This window comes from Myodes glareolus, chromosome 24 (genome assembly GCF_982192425.1).
Source record: "Myodes glareolus chromosome 24, mMyoGla1.1, whole genome shotgun sequence".
Classification (NCBI taxonomy): Eukaryota; Metazoa; Chordata; class Mammalia; order Rodentia; family Cricetidae; genus Myodes; species Myodes glareolus.
This window is the reverse complement of record NC_142049.1, coordinates 47,211,111-47,224,969: the sequence shown is the minus strand read 5'-3', so window position 1 is coordinate 47,224,969 and position 13,859 is coordinate 47,211,111. Positions and strand designations below refer to the sequence as shown.

Genomic DNA, 13,859 nt, shown 5'->3' with positions numbered 1-13,859 from the left:
AAAGGAGTAGAGACAGAATGGTGGATGTCGTCAACATAATTATATGGTTCTTTCAAAAACTGGTTTTAAGATACAATAGAAAATGATGTTGGTTCTTTGAAAGAAATAAGCATTTAGAGAATACAGCTTTTTGTTTTTAGTCATAGCAAATATTAATGAAAACACTTAAGGTGTTAAAAGTATGTCTTCTTCTTTTCTCCTTTTTTAATTGATTTTAATTGAGCTCTACATTTTTCTCTGCTCCCCTCTCTCCTTCCCATTCAACCCTCTCCCAAAGTCTTTTTATACATTTTATACTTCCCATGTAGACTAAATCTATGTATGTTTCTCTTAGGGGCCTCATTGTTTTCTAGGTTCTCTGGGATTGAGATTTGTGGGCTGGTTTTCTTTTCTTTATGTTTAAGAACAACCTATGAGTAAGTACATGTGATAATTGTCCTTCTGAGTTTGGGTTACCTCACTCAAAATGATGTTTTCTAGCTCCATCCATTTGCCTGCAAAATTGAAGATGTCATTATTTTTTTCTGCTGTGTAGTTCTCCATTGTGTAAATGTACTACCTTTTCCATGTCCATTCTTTGGTCGAGGGGCATTTAGGTTGTTTCTGGCTATGACAAACAATGCTGCTATGAAGATAGTTGAGCACATGTCCTTGTGGCATGATTGAGCATCCTTTGGATATATACCCAAAAGTGGTATTACTTGGTCTTGAGAAAGGTCATTTCCTAATTTCTGAGAATTCACTGCACTGACATCCAAAGGGGCTGTACCAGCTTGCATTGCCACCAGCAATGCAGGAGTGTTCCCTTTACCCCACAACCTCTCCAGCATAAGTTGTCATCAGTGTTTTTGATCTTGGCCATTCTTTCAGGTGTAAGATGGAATCTCAGAGTTGTTTTGATTTGCATTTCTCTGATGGTTAAGGATGTTGAGCATTTCCTTATGTGTCTTTCACCATTTTAGATTCCTGTACTGAGAGTTCTCTGTTTAGGTCTGTACTGTATTTTTTTTATTGGATTGTTTGTTCTTTTGAATACCAGTTTCTTGAGTTCTTTGTATATTTTGGAGATCAGCCATCTGTTTGATGTGGGGTTTTTGAAAATCTTTTCTTCATGGTGAAGATCATGTCTTGTTGACTATGTCCTTTGCTTTACAGAAACTTCTCAGTTTCAGGATGTCCCATTTATTAATTGTTTCTCTCAGTGTTTGTGCTACTGGGGTTATATCTGGGAAGTGGTCTCCTGTGACCATGCCATAGCTTCTAAGTGGTTTGGAACTCTCCAGACTTCCAGATCTTTTTGGCATTCTTTCTTGACAGTGAATCCTGTGAATGGTAGTTTTTCTCCTGCCTGGTCATGTAGCCATTCAGAATCAATGAAACATGGGTGGCATATATTAATTATAAACACTTTGGCCTATTAGCTCAGGCATATTACTATCTAGCTCTTACAGCCTAAATTAACCCATAACTCTTTTCTATGTTTAGCCACACAACCTGGTACCTTTTCTCAGTGGGGCATTCTTATTTGCTTCCTCTGCATCTGGCTGGTGTGACTGCGTCTCTGCCTTTTTTCTTCCCAGAATTCTGTTAGTCTCATTGCCCAATCTATATGTCCTGCCTTGGTATTGGTCAAGGAGCATTTTCTTAAACCAATATGAAGTGACAGATATTTACAGTGTTCAAATCATTATCCCACAGCAGTTCCCTTTTTTTCTTTTCAAAGCAGGACACTGAATCTAATCCCTTTTGTTTAGCTTTTTTTCTTGACCATTATCCATCACAACTTTTAACCAACACACTAAACAAAGACAAATATTCATAATTCATTTTTTGGGAATATGAGTGTTTTATTCTTAAATTTTCCTTCCTGGGTCTCTGAGGGAGTTGAAGACAAAATGATTATAGTTATAGTTTTCCTTGTTTACCTGATACAGAAAGCAAGTTATGATAGAAAGTAAATTAGGTTCAGGACGTTGGACTCACCAAGATACGATAGGTATGGAGTATCTTCTCTGAGTTTGTCAAATGCAAATGGACTGGACATTTTTGATTTATTTATTTCCTGTGTATCTTATATACAGACATTGTACTTATTGTATATAATTTTTCTTAATTAGTTATAGCCTTCCATTTTATTTTTGACAAAAGGGGAAAATGTAGTGATATGTCATTTGTATAAGTAAAGCTTGCCTGAGAATCAGAAAGTAAAACAAGTCCTCTGGTGAGCCTTACAGATGAGGCAGTGGTGACACACACCTTTAATCCCAGTAGCCACACTAGTTTGCCATAGAACCTGAGTGGTAGAGGTACATGCCTTTATTCACAGCCCTAGAGAGGAGTATAAGATGGGAGGAGACAGCTCTCAGACACAGTAACATCTGAGGATTGCTGGAGGCAGAATCATCATTTTCAGAATGAGGTAGAGGTAATAGCTAGTGACTGGCTGTCTTGCTTTCTGACCTTCAGGTTGAACCCCAATATCTGTCTCTGGGTTTTTATTAATCATGCTACGGAGCTCCTTGGATCAGTCTGTCTCTTCCTTCTCAGTTCTGGGTTTCCTGTCTTTCACCTACATATATGATTTTTTTCACCTGGGTCCTGGGGATTGAACTCAGTTTCTAATGCTTGCATTCCAAGCCCCTTACCAGCTGTGCTACCTCCCTGGTCATTGTGTCCTTTTTATTTTATTTCAGGGTCTTTGGTGTTCAAACCAAGATCTTGCTTGAACACTCTCAAACATATTTAATAATACTTTTCTCAGGAAGAAACAGTCTGCCTTTATGTCTTCTCTGTTAGCAAAGGTCAGAACTGTCTGCCTGCTGGGATAATCTCTTTAATATTATTCCTTTCTTGATGAGAATAGCATTTTAATTCCTGAACTCAGTAGATTGTCCTCTTCTGTGACTGGGCATCAACTAAGCCAACGAGAGCCTGAGTCCATCAGCTATCTATCTAGGTCTCCAGCAGAGAGGGAGAGAGAAGGGGGGAGGGAGGAAGGGAGGGAGGGAGGGAGGGAGGGAGAGAGAGAGAGAGAGAGAGAGAGAGAGAGAGAGAGATCTACTGTTAACTCTGAAAAGTAATTTCATGGCTTGAACTGATTCTTGTACTTTATGATATAGACAAATGGTGATATTTGCCTGTTTTGTTTTATTTTCTTTTGAGATATAGTTTCTATGTGTAGCTCTCGCAATTCTGGAACTTCTTCTAGAGACAAGGATGGCCTGGAACTCAGATATCTACTTGGCACTGTCTCCTGAGTGCTGGCATTGAAGGTGTGAGTCACCACATCTGATTGCTTTTTGCTTTCTAATATTTGTTTTGAGACAGGTCCTCACTATGTAGCCCAAACTGGCCTTGAACTCATGAAACTCCTTCCTAGATGTTGGCTTATTCTCTTAAATGTGGGCTTGGATTAATGTACCACCTGAGTTGACTACTACTTGTCATTTTATTTTTTATTGCTTTATAAATAATGCCATTCAAAATTTCGACCTCCTCCTCCCACTCCAACTCACGCTCTGCCCTCCCCCTTCATTTCTAAGTCCAAGGCCCACACCCTCCATCCAGGCCTAGGAAGGTGTGCATCCATACAGACTAGGATCCCAAAAAGCCAGTACATGCAGTAGAGACAAATCCCAGTGACATTATCATTGGCTTCTCAGTCAGCCTCCTTGTCGGCCACATTCAGATAGTCCTGTTTGATCACATGCTCGTTCAGCCCCAGTCCAGCTGGCTTTGGTGAGCTCCCATTAGATTAGGCACATTGTCTCAGTGTGTGGACCAACCTGCCATGGTCCTGACATTCTTGCTCATCTTCTCCTTCCTTCTGCTCTTCAACTGGACCTTGTGCACTCAGTGGACCTTGAGCACTCAGTCCAGTGCTCCGATGTGGTTCTCTGTCTCTTTCTCCATCTATCGCCGAACGAAGGTTCACTCCAGATGGATTTCCTCAGTACAGGAGCAGGGCCTTTTTCTGGGCCAAGGACCTCACAGCTACTTGTCATTTTAATCATACATTGTAGGAGGAAATATTTAAACATTGAAGTATGTCGTTCCTTGTGTTCAACTGGCAAATATTTATACAGATTTAATGTGAACTGAGTGGGTTGGTTAGTTTACATGTCAGTTTGTCATAATCCACTCTGAATGTGAGTGGTTTCCTTTCCTGTGCTGAACCCTAACTGTGTAAGAAAAACTCTAACCAAGAGCAGCCACAAGCAGGCTTGGGTTTCTATTGGTGGGACAAAACACCATAGCCAAAAATAAGTGGGGGAAGAAAGGGTTCATTTCAGCTTAGAGTTTGCAGTGTGTCATCCTGGGAAATTAGAGCAGGGAGGTAGAAAAACTTGCCAAAACACAAGCATTTTGGATAATTTAGAAAAAGAACTACTATGGCAAAGGAAGCACTTTACTCAATATGCTGGCTCTCTCTTGCCTTTCTCCCCTCTCCCTTCCTTCTTTCTTTTTCTTCCTTCTTTCTTTTCTTCCCTTCTTCTTTCCTTCCTTTCTCCCTCCCTCCTTCCCTTCCTCCCTTCCTTTCTCCCTCCCTCCCTCCCTCCCTTCCTTCCTTCCTTCCTTCCTTCCTTCCTTCCTTCCTTCCTTCCTTCCTTCCTTCCTGATGGTGGATATTGTACTCAGGGTCTCACACATGCTAGACAAGCACTCAAGTATGGAACTACAGTTCCAGCCTGTGACTGTTTATTTACAGAAATGTTTGAGCAAGAAGGATTCTACTAAGGCTTGTTGGAGCTCAAAGACACTCTTCCCAATAATGTAAAAGAGAGACCAACTGCTCCATGGCAGAAAGGTCCTGTCGCCCTACAGTTAGTATTCAGGCATCTGTTCTAGGCATCTGTTCTGGGCTGTCCTTGGGGTCCTGACAGGATCTGTCCTCAGCTGCAGCCACTAAAGCACCTGCTGTGCACATTCACTGTGTTCCCTCTTAAAGGGCCCTGCCCACCACCCATCCTCTTTCTCTCTCTTTGCCTTTCTGCTTGTCTCTCTGTTTCTCCCTACCTCTATTTCTGCCTCTTTATTCACCTCTGCCACCTCTGTCCCCAGAGGTCAATTGCCCCTCCCCTTCCCTTCCCTCCCCTCTCCTCCCTTATAAGCTCCCTTTCCCTTAATCAAAACCCCCTCTAAGTGAATTCTATCACATGATGTCTCTCACTTGCATTCTGATTTTTTCAAAAAAAAATCATGAAATTTGTTCTCAACCTGGGAAAGGCTCACTTGGCACTTCCTCTTCCCTAATTGCTTGCCATGGAATGTGTCACCACAATGAAAATTTATAAAATCACACTCCTGTTTGTGTTTTCTTGGGGCTGTGGTGAAAGTACTTTCTCTGTCTCCACTCATTGCACAAACTGTCCTTGGATCAGACACAGGGATGCCACTGTCCCCTGTTAGCTCTCTTACTTGAGCATCCCAGCTCTGCTTTGTGCAGAGCACACACAGATGCATATAAGACACAGCCCAGGACTCAGGACCTGACAATAAGCCCAGTCCAGTCTATTCCATGGGACAGTGCCCTCCCCAGGGACATACATGCACCTCCATGGACATTTCAAAGGATTATGCTGACAAGGGGTGAAATGTGGAAATCTGCAGGAAGTTTGCATTCCTCCATTTCTCCAATGACCCCAGGATCACTTTATAGCTTCCCTGCCTTTGTAGGGACTTGTGGCTTGTGAAGAGCCTGTTGAGACCATCGAGAAGCCAATTATCAAAATTCATAGATACTTCTCTGCACAGGGGAACTTTGAGGACCCATGAAGGGGAGCTGGGGGCATCTGAGATGCTACAATAATCAGGTAATGGTCCTGCTCCTTCATGCCTGTCACTATTCCTACCTTTGGCCTCTCCTATTGGGTCTGGGTGGTCTGGAGAGCAAGAAAGGGAGGGAAAGGATGGAAAGTAAGGATGCATTCCCAACAAAGAAAATGTGAAAACCAATATTGTGTCTCAAATCCATCTTCACACAGCGACCCTGTTGGAGTAAGAGGGCCTTCTGTCTATAACTTTCATTGGTCAAATAAAGAAACTGCCTTGGCCTTTTGATAGGATAGCAGCTTAGATAAGCAGAGTAGACTGAGCAGAATGCTGGGAGAAAGAAAGCAGAGTCAGACAGATGCCATGGCTCTCCTGTCCCAGATGGACATAGGTTAGACTCACCCTGGTAAGCCACAGTCACGTGGTGATACAGATTATTATATATGGGTTAATTAAGATGTGAGTGTTAGCCAAGAAGAGGCTAGAGCTAATGAGCCAGGCAGTGTTTAAATGAATACAATTTCCGTATAATTATTTCAGGTAAAGCTAGCCGGCCGGGAGCCGGGCGGGACTAAAAGCAGCCTGTTGCTCCTTTTACAACACCCTGTATCTCCATAAAACACACACACACACACACACACACACACACACACACACACACACAGCCCTGTTATATAGATACATATGATAGGAGAAGCAAGCTGAGGCCATGGCCCAGGGGATTGATATTTTCTCTTTCCTCCAGTGTTGTCTGGGTCATTGCTTATTAGGAGAGGAGGGGAGAGCTTGAGGAGAGACCTTGTAGGCCTGGCTGTCTCACTCAAGGATTCCTGCCATGTCAGAGTTCCTTGGATGTCAACACCAGCAGGAAATGCTTTCAGGGCCTAAACTGTTATTACTTTGGAATGAGGAACCATGGATTGGAAAGCCTGGAGGCTAGCCACAAAGCCAATCAATGGGGCCAAAGTGGCAAAAACCCTAATCACTCCGGACTCCAGGCTCTGCTTGAGAAGCTCTGAGCCTGCTACACTAGCTGCATTAGGGAACTAGGCTATGAGCTACATTCCCCTCCCTGTGATAGGATGTCCTTGGGCACGGTGTCCACAAACCACAGAGAAGCTAGAGATGGCCAACAAGTACTCTGCTGATTGAACTTGTGGAAGGAAATGGAGAATTCTCAGAAATACTTTCTGGGAGGAATTGCTGTGTATCACATAGAGGATGAGTAGAGGAGGATCTGTGACCACGGGGCTCTAGCTAAAACCATGAAGGACCCTTACACAACCTCACCAAATCTGCTCTAGCTTTTCCCACACCAGCTTCCTCTGTCAAGAAGGCCTGTGATAGCCAAGCATTGCCAAACTTGCCAGGCTCCTCAGAAGTAGAGTTTTCTATGAGGCGAACTTTGTTCTGCTGACCATCAGTTTCCTCCTTGATATAGATCCGATGTGTGTCCCAACCCCCAACATCTTCTGGTCATTCCCGGGCTTCTCTGTTTTTGTCATCGTTGTTCCCAGGCTTTTCTGTGTAGTGATGCCAGTCTGCCTCATCAGTCATGTCCTATGCACGGTCTGACTCCAGACCTTGTCATCTGTGGCCTCTTCTCATATAGAGAACACTGCTTCGAGAAAGCCTCATCCTATCCATAAGAATCCTATCCTAGACACTGCACTGGGGACCAAGGATAGAATCCAGTTGACAGAATGTTTGCTTAGCATTCGTGAATACACAGAGGATTCCTATTACTATGTAAACCTGGTGATGGCACATGCTTGTCTTCCTGCTCTCAGACATTAGAGGCTAACAGACAGGAAGTTCAAGACCAGCACTAGGTATATAGTGAGCTGAGGCTAGCCTGGGATAAATGAGACCCTGTGTCTCCATAAAATACACACACCATGGACACAGGCACACATACACAGGCACACACACAGGTACACACAGAGAGGCCCAGATTTGGATACATATGAATACATACCCTTCACATATAAATAATGATAAAAGTGTAATTTCTAAGGTACTGGGGTTACAGACCTGTTAGTAGAGTGTGTGCCAACAGAGTGTGTGAGACCATGATTTCTATTCCCAGAACTGCATAAATTTGTCTAGTGGCATATTTATGAGGTGGACACAGGAGGTTCTGGACTTGAGTATATAGCTAGTTGTAGACCAGACTTTGATACTTGATATGATGCCTCAAAAGAAAAGTCTGCAGGTGAATGCACAGGACTGTGAACAGTCATGCCGAGAAAGGCAAGCTGGACCCAGATACACAAACATCACCTTCTTTACCTCTTTTGTGGATGTTACTTTTGAATTTGTAGACATTTATGTCTCAGTTCGAATTCCCACAGAGGATAGAGATCAGTAAGGTACAACAACTGGGGGTAGCTTTCAAGCTAGAGGGAACAGACAGTTTCCTCTGAGGGTATGAACCCCGGTAGGTGGATCACACTCCTGTGGAAGAACACACATCCAAGACTCTGATGGCAGAAAGGGGACTTGGTGACTCTCAGAAGAGCAAGAGCATGAAGATGGGTGAGCATGGAGGGGAGGGAGATCTGGGAGAACCTGGGGTCTGACTATGTGCAAAATACATTCTATGAATTTCTCAAATATTTAATAAAATGTTATTTAAAAAGGAAGAGAAAAGGAGAAGAATGAGTGGGAAGGACGAGCAGATGAAGATTTCTAGTCCACAAGTCTCACAGCCTGAATTTGATCCCCAGAGCCCATGTACAGATGGAAGGGGAGCACTGGCTCCACCAGATACATACCCTTGGACGCCACACATACACTGATCATCAATAAAAAATTTGTGGTCTGTAGAGAGCTCAGTAGTTAAGAATGCAGTGTTCTGCTCTTCCAGAGGACCTGAGTTTGGTTCTCCGCACCCACATGGAGAGGCTCAGATCACCTGTAATCCCAGCTCCAGAGGATCTAACTTGCCCTCTGACCTCAGTGGGATCCTGCTCTCATGTGTACTCTCACATCCAATAATTGAATATAAATAAGATAAAACCAAAGAAGAAAAAGAACATGTTTCGGGCATTACTGAGGCACAATTTAAGTGTGCATCTAAGCAAGTTTCCAGAGAAGAGAGAAAGGTCCTCTATACCTGTGGGTGACATCATGCCATGATGTCAGATGGGCACACATAGAAACATACAATGAAATAAATCTATTTTTAAGTAAATAAAATTTAAGTGTGTTTTATGTTACTATTTAATATGAACACCTGGAAACTTTATAAAATGTAGACGTGCATTTTGTTCATGATGCCATAGGCTGGCTGTGATGTCCAAGGGTGGAATCTGGTCCCTGGTGATGGTCTTGTATCACATCCTCTCTGAGAACACTACACTGTGAGACAGATCAAGCAAGGTAGCTCAGGTCTCTCCCTCTTCCCACAAAGACATTAAAGCCATCATTGGCATCCATACTTTATGGCCTTTTTAAAAAAATTCCTACTTAACTCCAAACCACCACAGCCCACTGCCACCAAAAACTGGGGATTAAATTTCTAACATGTAAACTTGTAAGGGGGACACCCACATCATGAAGTCTCTGCCTCTGTTGGGATTCTCTCAGGAAAGAGACCAGTCAGACAAGGTGACAACTGTAGTGTTCCCCAAAGGGTGACAAGGTGCAGATACACTGTGGGACACATGGACACATAAAACAGTAAATCCTATCACAGGCTACCATATGTTCAGCATATTATTAGCAATAGAGCAAAGATAGAGAAGGACAGAGAATTACGTCACTGGGTGGGCTTTGAGTGTTTAAGGTCTCATTCCACTTCATGGTTGCTCACTGCTTCCTGCTTGGATTTGAGCCTCCTCTTCCCACTGCCATGGCTTTCACTTTCTACCATGTGTCCTCAGAATGAGGGAATCTTTTTTAACTTTTATTATTTATTGTTTATGTTTTTCACATATGCCTACAAATCACACCCATTGGCTCCCACCATCAAAATAAAACAAAATTTAAGGAAAAAAGGGGGAAAGGAAGAAAGGAAAATCTAGTCTTGGAAACCGCTGTGTGACAGTGAGTCAGGCAGTAAATTCCTTTATCCACACAATTTTACAAACAAGTGTCCATTGCAAAATAGTGTTAGTCTATTTCAAGGTCTCTGGTCTCTGTTACACCGTTGATACTGGGTCAACATTTTTACTTTTCCTGGCCATCCTTTGTTTCATCCTGGAGTACCTGAAGCCCTGGGTCTGCAGGATCACCCCGTTACTCCCCTGTGCTCCAGCAGGTCACAGATGGGGTGAATGTTGGGGTGAGCCAACACAACCCTGGTCCTAGGACTATGTAATTGCAGGGTTGGTCAGCCTGCCAGCTCTTCCCCGTCTTCACCACCAGAGGGAGCTCTCCAGCGTTGTCCTTACTATTTCACCCCTTGCATCAATGAGCAATGCCTGGAGGCAGTTCTCCTGGTTTGAAGTCCTCAGGGTCAGTTCATCTACACCTGCATCTTCAGGTCCAGTTCTGCTGTGTTGCCCAGGTGAGGTGTGGAGGCTACTCTCCTAAGTACTGCAGCTGATGAGGGACATGGTATTTCTCACTATTCTGACTTCAGGGCAAGCTCTTCTACCTGAATCAGGAGTTGATGGGTGTTTGGTGGGGCATTTTCCTGCCACCCATGCCTCCATATGAAGATGATTAATGGGGGGGGCATTCCCTCATACACGCAACATTGGGGCTGGATCACCCACACCTCAGCCAGTAGGAATGATGGATTCTTATTCCTCTGGACTCGTAAGTAAAATTAATTTTCTTCAATGATTTTCTTTGTTTAAGATATTTTTATAGCAACAGAAACTATGAATCTGTGCCTCTCAAAACACATTCCTGTCTGACACTAGGCTCACAGACCTTGGCACAAATGCATCCATGATGGAAGCTCCATTCAGGCCATAATAAGTCACCACACTGATGGCATCACCTACCAAATCAAAAACAAGTAACTAATTCATCAGAGTCCATAGTTCTGGGAAAGTCTCTACATGTATTGACCTTGCCTTTTGGTTTCTCTATTTCTGCCTCTAGCTAACAGTTCTTGTTAAATAGCAGAAGAATGTTGACCCAGAACCTGGTATTTGTACTGACTCTGAGAAAGGCTTGGAGCTTCAATTGTATCCCCAAAACCAAGTGTAGTCACAGGCTAGCTAATAAAGCCTTATTTTCTTCATTTTTGGATTTTGGTTTTTATGATACAGTTTCTTCCTATCATGAAAGGGTTTCACTATCCAGCTCTGAAACTCACTGTGAAGAGCAGGTTGGTCACAAGCTTACTGAGATCTACCTGGTCTGCCTTTCAAGTGCTGATATACATAGATCTAATCTACATGGGTAGTAGAAAAAGACAAGATCTCCTGAGTAAATTGGGAGCATGGGGACCTTGGGAGAGGGTTGAAGGTGAGGGGAGAAGAGAAAAATGTAGAGCTCAATAACAATTTTAAAAAATTGAATGCACCAACCCACCCTTCTTTTATAAACACTTTCTCTCAGCTTAAACCTGCATCTGGTGATCTTCTCTGGTAGGCACCCCACCGCATTCCTTAAGCAATGCATGAGTGCAGGAGTGCATCCTAGTGGATGGGGATTGTGACATGCAAGGAGAACAGAAGCATGGATCCACTGATGCACAATTTTCTAGGTTGTGAATCCCAATGGGGTTGTGAGTGAAAATAAATGGGCCCCTTGCATCCTGCCTTTTCTTTAGTCATGATCTCTTCTTTTACATGACATTGAATGTCTCCCACAGTATCAATTTAGGGCATAACTGAAGTCACTGTAGTTTAAAAACTCAAGAAACAAAGTGTCCCATTACCTCAGGACCATGCTGTTTCCAAATCTATGTTGCTGGATTTTATGATGAATGTTGGGAACTCAGGGTCAGGGCCTCTCCTGGACAGGTTCTCTGGAGTTTTCTAACAGGAATTTACCTTGGGGATAAGCATGACAGGACACCATAAGGATAATGTCCAGGTTTTTGCTGCCTGAAGCTGGAGTGTTGTGACCCATGACCTTCTTTAAAATTAAGCCACCCATTCTAGAATTTCTGTGAGCCACCTTTCATCTTTCAAGGGGTGGATCATTTTTCCAGGAAGTAGTACACTCACAGGGTTCTGAAGTAGAGAGCTGGAGTAGTCATAGAAGTGGCTGAGGGCTGTTATGTCCTGGGTGCTGGTCCTTGAATCAATCCTGCAGACGCTTGTAGGCCTGCTGTAGACCCTCTACAGGCTCTTTCAGAGAAATGGACTTGGACATAGATTGTTTCTTCTTCCTGTGCAACAGCGTCTGTACCTCCTTCCTCTTCTAGCCCTGACAGCATCACTGACAATCCTTGGTATGCTACAACCTTGTTCCCCAGTGCTATGTGCAGAGCACAATTCAGGACTCCTTCCAAAGCTCTCTGTGTTGGTCCAACAACACTGGCTACTGCTGTGGACTGGTTCCATGAAAAGATTTCACCATAGTTCTGAATCCAGCACCCTTACCCATACAAACATACTCTTAGGCATCTTGACATCTTCCAAAATAATTCCTCATATATAAACATAGCTGTCCTGTGTATCATTAATTTTTTCAGCTAATCTGTCTAAGGGGGTGTCTGCTTCCAAGACAAATGCAGGAAAAGTTTCCTAGAATGAGCTTAGCTTCTACACTAGAAATTGAAAGCAAAAATCCCAGCAATTAGCATAACCTGTCTTGTCTATATGCATCTTCTGATCATTCCTAACGCACCATCTCCTTAACTTTCCAAGTTGGTCTTTATTCCACCAATTTCAGAGCATTTTCCACAGTATGTACAAGTCATTGAGTCCTCACCCATCCTTCAAAACACTTCTTTTTGTTTATCATTTCCAAGGGACAAGAAAGAATGTGAATTGTGATCCTAATTAGTCTATCAATAAAAACTTCAAGTCAGATATTAGTGTGTGGTGTAGGAGGTTCTACTGTCTATGGGTTGTTTTCATTGGTTGAACAAAGAAACTGCCTTGGCCTTTTGATGGGGCAGCACTTAGGTAGGTGGAGTAGACAGAACTGAATGCTGGGAAGAAGGGCAGATAGAGAGCCACCATGGAGCTGCCAGATCAGACATGCTGAATCTTTCCCAGTAAGCCACAACCTCATGGTGACATACAGATTATTAGAAATGGGTTGAATCAAGATGTGAGAGTTAGCCAATAAGAGGCTAGAACTAATGGGCTAGGCAGTGTTTAAATGAATACAGTTTCTGTGTGATTATTTCGGGTATAAGCTATCAGGGCAGTGGGGATGACAAGCAGCCCCCTCATTCCTGTTACAGATTGGCACCCAAAGTGGTAAACTGACTCCACATAAAATCTGAGAGTGCTTCAAAAAGAATACAGAGTTTAATACAGCTCCTTGCTGTTTGTTTGCGGTTGTCGCAGCTGCTTTAAGAGAGATTTTCCTGATTCAGCTGTAGTAGAAAAAAGGCCACACAGTTTTAAAACACCAGCTTTCTGGGCTATGCTCCTAGCACGACCTCTGTCTCTTGCGGGAGACAGAGCATTTAGATGGGGTTTGTGAGTAAAGTGCTGCAGTGTGCCTGGAAGGAGGCATTGCACTCTGCGGCTCAGAAGCACAAGTGACTCATAGGCACAAACAGCTCTGCCATGCTAGCAGTGAAGTGCACATGGCTCAGAAGCACAAGCGGCTCTGCCATATAGGAATGGACAGGGCAAGCAGGCAGTACCTGTATTTGACCTGGGATTGTCACAGATTAGATTCTTAAGAGCTTAGCATTTTAAAAGCTCTTCTGGAGAGTAAAGAATTACAGATTCACAATAGGACATATTCAGACGTAAATGACCTCTAAATGGGTCACAATGTTCAATAAATGTACGTAGGCTTGGGAGAGAAAAGATGAAGAGTATAGAGAGTCATAAAATAAAGTTAATGCTTTCTTGAAAAAGGATACAGTCTTTAAAGAGACAGAGTACAAATAGTCATAGATTAAAAAAAATAAGCCACATAAAAATGGACAATTCACAGAGACTCTGGATTCTTTGTATTATTGTGTTTTCTTTAAAATTTTTGACTGTGAA

At 43.0% G+C, this 13,859-nt stretch overlaps 1 long non-coding RNA gene across 2 annotated transcripts in view; it reads left to right on the top strand.

Annotated features, from left to right (window-relative positions):
- The window catches only part of LOC148118218 (uncharacterized), a 55,807-nt gene that overhangs the window by 32,712 nt on the left and 9,236 nt on the right, over positions 1–13,859 (top strand). Inside the window, exon 3 of one of the 2 annotated variants that reach the window (XR_015736381.1) lies at positions 5,755–8,604. The exons of the other annotated variant lie outside the window; for it this stretch is intronic. This is a non-coding gene — a long non-coding RNA (uncharacterized LOC148118218). Of the gene's footprint in view, positions 1–5,754; positions 8,605–13,859 lie in introns of those variants that run through there. 2 annotated transcript variants of the gene reach the window in all.